Raw genomic sequence first — 8,614 nt, 5'->3', positions numbered from 1 at the left:
AGATCATATATTCGTAGTGATAACTTTCCTACCATGTGAAATCACTGAAAACACAAATTCAAGATCGACTTATAACACCAAATGTTGGCCCTAGAGACACCTCAGAGTCTGCTGCAGGCAATACCATTGCTGCAAAACACAATTGCACATAATAGAAAGACAACAGACTTATTATGACATCTTAATATACCCTTATGATAGAGGGCATGGGCAGGAGAAAGATTAATTTAGCAAGATACAGCACTTGTGCAAATAAGACAGAGTCCTAAAGCAAAATATTGGGATACTTCCCTTCAGAAAAAAAAAAAAAAAAGTTTTGAGCCCAGAGTATGCTCTTGACAGGAGACATTTTTTGAGTCCAGAGTATGCTCTTGACAGGGACATTTTTAGAATCCAATGATAACCCTGTAATTTTTTAAATTACAATTTATGTATTTTCTTGAATTTTGAAATAAAAACCCTGGAAAGAGATCTCTATCAGATCAAATAGTCTATGATTCCTACAAAGTGGCAAATAATTTCAAATATATATATTGGATTTTTTAGGGTTATAGCATTTGGAAATGGCAGAATACAACAAGGTATAAAAATGTCAATTTGGGAAGAATAGGCACTAGGCTTTTTAGAGAAAACATATGATTCAACTGTGCCTTAATCTAATTACAGTACAGAGGTAAAATCCATAGAGGAGGGTTCCCTTTGTTTAGCAATTTTAGTTATATTATTATTATTATTATTATTATTATTATTATTTAAAAATAGAGACAGGTTTCACCACGTTGCCCAGAGTGGCCTCAAACTCCTAGGCTCAATCAGTCTACCTCACCCACCCAAACTGCTGGGATTACACGCATGAGCCACAGTGCCTGGCCACTTTTAGTTATATTTAAATTCCTGTGGACTTCTCTTGGCATTTATTTACTTCATGGACTCTTTGGCCTTAGCATGATGCATTTTTGTAACCTCTGTTTAGTTTGGTTGGCTGTTAAGCCTATGATTTTTCAGGGTGGGTTCATTATGTTTATTAAGTATAACCTGGTGAGAAAACCGTTCTGGGGTCTTTCTCATAAAGATAACTCGAAGTAGCCAGAAAAATCACAACCACGTTTATGATTTTAATAATATGAACTTGAAAACCAGAACAAAATACAGAACTTAGTCCCAAGGGATGACTAAACAAGTCATCAATTTATAGCTGCTATCATTTGTTGAATCACCTTTAGTCTTTGGAATTTCATGATTTTTGTTTTCTTGTGAAAGTAAAACAACAAGACATACACAGCATTAATAATTTGAATAGTAGGAATATATTGCACATAAGAATTATAATCAAAAAGAGAATTTGTATGCCAAAATGAAAAAAAAAAAAAAAGAACTGATTCCACTAGGGAGTCAACTAAAAACATCATGAAGAAAATTAAATCCAGGTTCTTCTTTAGAGATTTCTTATAGCCAAAAAATAATCTAGTATTCAGTTCAAATTGCAGGCAAGCAATAAAAAACTCAAAACCAATGGTGAGGGCTACAATCTAATAACAGGTATGCTATAGTTTTCTGCTGAAACATTATTTTTCTTTCTTCAGTCCCCCCTTTCTATTAAAGAGAAATCATAGCGACACCAATTTATTCTCAATATACATTTTAGTCTTACTATACTTGGCCTGATTATTTGCATAAAGCATAAAAAGAATAGCCATTGCCCACATAGGATCCTTTTTAAGTTGGCTTTGCTGGAATTTTTTCATAAGGGATTTTGGATTCGACTTTTAAAAGCCTCTCAAGGCTAGCAAGCCATATCAAGGATTCATCATGAGAATATGCATGTAATACCTGTACAAATGGGGTGAATTCCTTCCTTTTAAAAGTCCCCCAAATATCTTGACATGCTTGGGCCTACCAGAAAGTGACATCTTTTTTTGTGTGTGAGACAGGGTCTTGTTCTGTTACCCAGGCTGGAGTGCAGGGGCATGATTATGGCTCACAGTAGCTTCGACCTCCCAGTCTCAAGTTATCCTCCCACCTCAGCCTCCAGAGTAGCTGGGACTTATAGGTGCATGCCACCACGCCCAGCTAATTTTTTTTTTTTTTAAAGACATGGTCTCACCACATTGCCCAAGCTGGTCTTGAACTCCTGGGCTCGAGCCATCCTCCAGTGTCAGTCTCTCCAAGTGCTGGGATTATAGCACTTTGAGCCACCTGTGGTTGGCCTTATTTTTTCTTTTAAGACAGGGTCTCACTCTGTTGCCCAGGCTGGAGTGCAGTGTTGTGATCACAGCCCACAGCAGCCTCAACCTCCCATGCTCAAGTGATCCTCCCACCTCAGCCTCCTAGATAGCTGGGTCTACAAGTACACACCACCATACCCAGCTCATTTTTAAGCTTTTTTTGGTACAGATAGGGTTTCACCATGTTGCCCAGATTGGTCTCAAACTTGGGGCTCAAATAATCCGCCTACCTCAGCCTCCCAAAGTACTGGGCTTACAGGCGTGAGCCACTGTGCCCACCCAGAAAGTGACATTCTTTACTTACCGCGAGGTCAGGGACCCTGTAAGAGAACTGTGCAGACAGGTATCAAGCCAGTCTTTCTCTTTATATTGGCTTTATAATCTCAATCTCAGTCTTTCAAAGCAGTCTTGCCATATTTGAAAATGTAATATTCCAGTCACAGCCCTGGTAAAATAACCGGTGCTTCTAATGTGTCCTATAACAAAAGAAAATAGTTTCTTGTTGAACTTATTCAAGTAACTATATTGAAGTAAAATAAGAATGCTTATGAATACTTTCCAAATCCTGGAGAATTCAGGTAGAGAGAGAAAGGTAAATTTTTCAATTTTGCTTGCAAAAGAATACCAATTACTATAAGATACAAATTGCTCAAAAGACAAGTTTTCTTGATTCTGAAAAACAAAATATGAAAAGAATCAGCAATATTTCAAAGAAAAAGTCATAAAAATCACTTTATTCCCTCATCATTTCAGTCCCGTGTACTTCTTGTTCTGCTTGGTGTCGTGTTAGCAATCTTCATGAATACGTCATTTTTTTTTTATTAGAGTTCTGGAAGGTTTTATCTAGTTCAACGATATCATTTCCAAAGTTACCAGAAGCCTGTATTCAAGAGCACTTGTCAGTCTTTTCACGAAAGTAATTTTGGACTGTAGTTGGTTGCCAGTGCTTTTAGATACATAACTGTGGGTGACAAAAACCTAAAATAGTCATGGTTAAAATCTGGTGGAAGTTCCCAATTGACAAGGAAATTTAGTTATTTCTATTACATGCAGCATTTTCAGATAATAACCAGAATCATAACTGATAACATCACATCAGGACTATCAGATTTTAATAAGTTTCACATACTCTTGAATATTCACATTAACAACATAGCCATACAAATATAACTTTAGAAAAGATTTAACAAAACCACAATTATGACTACTAATATTACATTATATTACTATGAATCTGCATACTTTTATAACATTGACATCAATAACATACTGATAAATGTAACTGAGAAAATTTGGTATTATTTATCATTTGACAATGCCTCCCATACAATTTACCAAATAAGTCAAATCATTTGCTCTCTCTATAAGATGAGAGATATATTCTTTGAAACTCTCCAAGGGCCCAACTAGATAATCTTAAAATTAAGTTTAAGCCAATAAGGCTTAACTTAGGATTTTGATCCTGGGGAAACCTGCCAAAGATGTCAAAAGATTCAAAACAGTTGAACATAACAGAATCACAAGTTATTGTTAAATAATAGTTGTTCATTTAATCAGAGTGATAATCAGAAGACTTCAGAAGCAATACAAAAAGTTGCATGGATGTAAAAATCAATCCTTTTAAAGCTTCATTTTCCTAATCAAAAATCTAACACAGATAATGTGGGAATTATCTTGATAAAAACAAGTTTCAGAAAGGAATAGATTTCAGAATTAGAAATTGAAACATCGGCCGGGCTCATGTCTGTAATCCCAACACTTTGGGAGGCTGAGGTGGGTGGATCACCTGAGGTCGGGAGTTTGAGACCAGCCTGACCAACATGGAGAAACCCCGTCTCTACTAACATTACAAAAATTAGCAGGGCATGGTGGTGGGCATCTGTAATCCCAGCTACTCAGGAGGCTGAGGCAGGAGAATCACTTGAACCTGGTGGACGGTGGAGGTTGCAGTGAGCCGAGATCACACCACTGCATTCCAGCCTGGCCAACAAGAGTGAAACTCCATCTCAAAAAAAAAAAAAAAAGAAAAGAAAAGAAATCAAAACCTCCTGCTGTTTTCTTAAGATCAAATCAATAATTTAAGAAAATCTTGCCGTTCTAACATAGGAGACCAAAATTTCTAGTCTCGTATTAATGTACTTTTAATATCAAAACTCAATCTTTAGGAACACATAAATAATTTCCTTTTAATTAAAGCCAACTGGATCACACACAAAATTTATTTCATAAAGTTTTTCCATGAACTTTATCATGACTTAGTGCACCAATGACATGCTTGGACTTTCTGCTCTGTGCTATGCTTCCTCTTTCTTCAGTAGCCATTCATTTTAGTTAAGACAGAAATTTATCATACAAGATTTATTTTCCTGTAAAATTATTCCTCTTTTTCACCTTTTTAAGCAAACATATAGTGTCATATCCATAAATTTCTTTACATCTCTCTTTCCTATTACTGGTTTCTTTCTATCTTGTTTCTATTTCTTTCCTAAATCCATATTTTGAAGCAACTTTTAAATAACCTCCAAATTACATAAAATTATTTTTTTCTCAATAAAGCCCACATTTGAATGCCATCTTATAATTATTTTCCAAAAAAAAAAAAAAAAACTTACTTTTCTGGCCACATTTTGCATATGAAATTATATAAACATTAGAATTTTCAGGCCGAACAGTAGCTCATGCCTGTAATCTCAACACTTTGGGAGGCTGAGGCAGGCAGCTCCCTTGAGGCCAAAAGCTTGAGACCAGCTTGGGCCACACGATGAAACCCGTCTCCACTAAAATTACAAAAATTAGCCCAGTGTGGTAGTGCATGCCTATAATTCCAGCTACTGGGGAGGCTGAGGCAGGAGAATTGTTTGAACCCAGGAGGTGAAGGTTGCAGTGAACCAAAAAAAAAAGAATTTTTAACTCTTAGTAACCTTACATTTTAGCAAGCAATTTTAAACTGTCACATCTCAGTATTTTATAAATAAGAACCATTTTATAATTTTCAGAAATATGTTTTCTTATAATTTTTTATCTTAATTGGAAATGACCCAGATATTTAACGAGCATCTATTATTTAATTTAACATAACTTTAAGATTTTAAATTACAGGAAAACTCCATTTACAGACATTTATCTCATTTACATTTACATAATCTATTAATTCTTACTAGTTTCCCTAGATTATTTATGGGAACTGAGATATTTATCAAACCTAGTCACTATTTCAAAATATACTCCTTTTAGCCATTTTTATAATCTGTGAACATTAAGTGTTCACTTGAGAAACTTAAATATAATGCTATTTTGCAGATGACTCAGAAGGTAGTTGTTTTTATTAAATCAACAATAAACTAGTCTTATTTAGCAAAAATTTATTCAAGTTATATGAACTTGGGAAATAGTTGGGCTTACTCATTTATAGCACTCATTTGTTTATAAGCCAATTTGATACCATGTAGACAATATACAAATACAGACATGTACACATAAATGTACAGACACAAATAACTATTTTCTAGCTTTGATTTTAAAATTTTATTCAAGAGTCAAGTAAAACTCATTTTTAAAAGGACAGTTGAATTAAATTGTGCTTCTTAAATGGAATGAATTAAGTTTATTTGCCTCAGATGGTTAAACCTCTTACTGAGCATAGCAAATTTACATCTCAAAGCATAGAGAATTTAGACTTTCCAAAATGCCAATGAAGTTTACATCTCCAAGGGACTGTGTCCTTTTCAGTAGGTTATGCATTTGCACATCAACACATCTAAAAAATTAATGGCAGTTTCTTAATACCATCAAATTTTCACTTAACATCCAGATTTCCAAAATTGTTTTAGACAGTTTTATTGTTATAGAGTTTGTTTGTATCAGGCTCCAAATATGGATGGTCCATATATTGCAACAGAATGATATGCCTCCTTGGACCCTTTAAGTCTGTGGCTCTTGCTCTCTTTTTCTTTCTTCTTCTTTTTTTTTTTTTTTTTTTGAGATGGAGTCTCATTCTTGTCGCCTCGGCTCACTGCAACCTCCGCCTCCTGGGTTCAAGCGATTCTCCTGCCTCAGCCCTCCAAGTAGCTGAAATTTCAGGCGCCTGCCACCACGCCCTACTAATTTTTGTATTTTTAGTAGACATGGGGTTTCACTACGTTGACCAGGCTGGTCTTGAACTCCTGACATCAGCTGATCCACCCTCCTTGGCCTCCCAAACTGCTGGGATTACAGGCGTTGAGTCGCCGTGCCCAGCCTCTGTTTTATTTTTCTTACAATTGTGTCATAATTGTTGAAGAAATCAGTTTCCTTGTTCTATAGTTTCCTGTAGAATATATCCTGTAGAGATTATAACCAGATGACTCTTAGTAAGACACTTAAAATCTTACTTGCTATATGGTTATGCCTCTAATTTGATACAGAGTTAGATTCATTTTTTTTTCTTAATTTCTATTTTTAGGAGTTCTCTGTGTGTGTGTGTGTGTGTGTGTGTGTGTGTGTGTGTGTGTGTTTGAGACAGGGTCTCACTTTGTCACCCAGGCTGGAGTGCAGTGGCGCAATCTCAGCTCACTGCAACCTCGGCACTCAAGCAATCCTCCCATCTCAGCCTCCAGAGTAGCTGGGACTACAGGCATGCACCACCACACCTGGCTAATCTCTGTATTTTTTCTAGAGATGAGGTCTTGCCATATTGCCCAGGCTGGTCTCAAACTCCTGAGCTCAAGCGATCTGCACACTCAGCCTCCCAGAGGAATAAGTATTTGCAAGGAGAAAATTGTAAAGCACACCTTCTACTACACAGTTCAAAAACAAACAATAATAAATACAGCGGGCTTGCTGAGTGCTTTTGCATTGCATGGTCTATTGTGATGCATTTGCTTTTGGTTTTTCTGAGACAGAGTCTCACTCTAACACCCAGGCTGAAGTGCAGCAGCACGATCTCAGCTCACTGCAACCTCTGCCTCCTGGGTTCAAGTGATTTTCCTGCCTCTGCCTCCCAAGTAACTGGGATTACAGGCATGTGCCACCACGCCCAGATAATTTTTGTATTTTTAGTAGAGACAAGGTTTCAGCATGTTGGCCAGGCTGGTCTTTCTGGTGATAAACTAAGTTGTGCTTTAATCAGGAGTAGGCCAAGGCTGCTTTCCAGCACAGCATGACTCAGCAGGTTTGGACTGCAGGCGCACAACCCCCCACACTAGGTAACCATGCCATGTGAGGTGCATTAGGTGATCACCTATGTGTGTCTGTGGTTGGCTCAGAGTCACTATTGTCTGTAAAAGGTATAATTACCCTGCTAACGCTGTACATGTAGCTCACTTGTGCCGAGAGAGAGAGTAAAGCCCTGTCAAAATTGTCTATGATTTCTCAAGTGTTTCTCCAGCTACCTGCCACTCACCTACCAACTCCTCTCAGACTTCAGTTAGAACCTAACGTAAGTCTGCACATATTTCAGCCATTATGGGCCACAAAGGAGGGTTACAAGTGTCAAGATAGTTTTTGTTTGTTTTTGTCTTGAATAGGTAATACATTCATATGATTTAAATATTTTTTTAAAAATTAAATGATATATCTTTCCCTTACACCCCATGGGTAATACCTTTATTTCATTTCTTCGTTATACTTCCAGAGTAATTTTATGCACATATTAAAACCCACTTATGCCTAGTGTTCCATTATTGGAACACTAAGCATGTGGGAGTTATTTACATCCTACTGCTCAAGGTCATTGACAAGGTCTGATTGCAAAAATTCAAAAAAATTGCAACCTCAGGCAGACATGGGTTAAGATGGATATACACATATACTCTTTTACTCTCCTTCTTTACACAAGTATTACCATACCCCTGCACATTGTTCTACTAATCTTTTTTTTTTCACTCAACAAAAACTTAGACGGTTTTCATATTAAAACAAAAAGAACTTTCCTCCCCTTTTTTTTTTGTAGCTGGCTAGTTTTCTTTTTTTTTTTTTTTTTTTTTTGAGACGGAGTCTCGCTCTGTCGCCCAGGCTGGAGTGCAGTGGCGCGATCTCGGCTCACTGCAAGCTCCGCCTCACGGGTTCACGCCATTCTCCTGCCTCAGCCTCCCGAGTAGCTGGGACTACAGGCGCCCACAACCGCGCCCGGCTAATTTTTTGTATTTTTTTTAGTAGAGACGGGGTTTCACCGTGGTCTCGATCTCCTGACCTTGTGATCCGCCCGCCTCGGCCTCCCAAAGTGCTGGGATTACAGGCGTGAGCCAGTAGCTGGCTAGTTTTCTATTGTAAATGTGTATCATTATTTAACCAGACTGCTTTCATAAACATTTAAATAATTGAAAATATTTTACGATTACAAACAATGATGCTACCTTGAATAAGCATAATTTTGCCTGTCTAAAGTGTATTTGCCACTTAAATTCCTAGGA

Source organism: Macaca nemestrina, chromosome 3 (genome assembly GCF_043159975.1).
Source record: "Macaca nemestrina isolate mMacNem1 chromosome 3, mMacNem.hap1, whole genome shotgun sequence".
In the NCBI taxonomy this organism is placed as follows: Eukaryota; Metazoa; Chordata; class Mammalia; order Primates; family Cercopithecidae; genus Macaca; species Macaca nemestrina.
The sequence above is the reverse complement of the archived record's forward strand: the minus strand, read 5'-3'. Positions refer to the sequence as shown.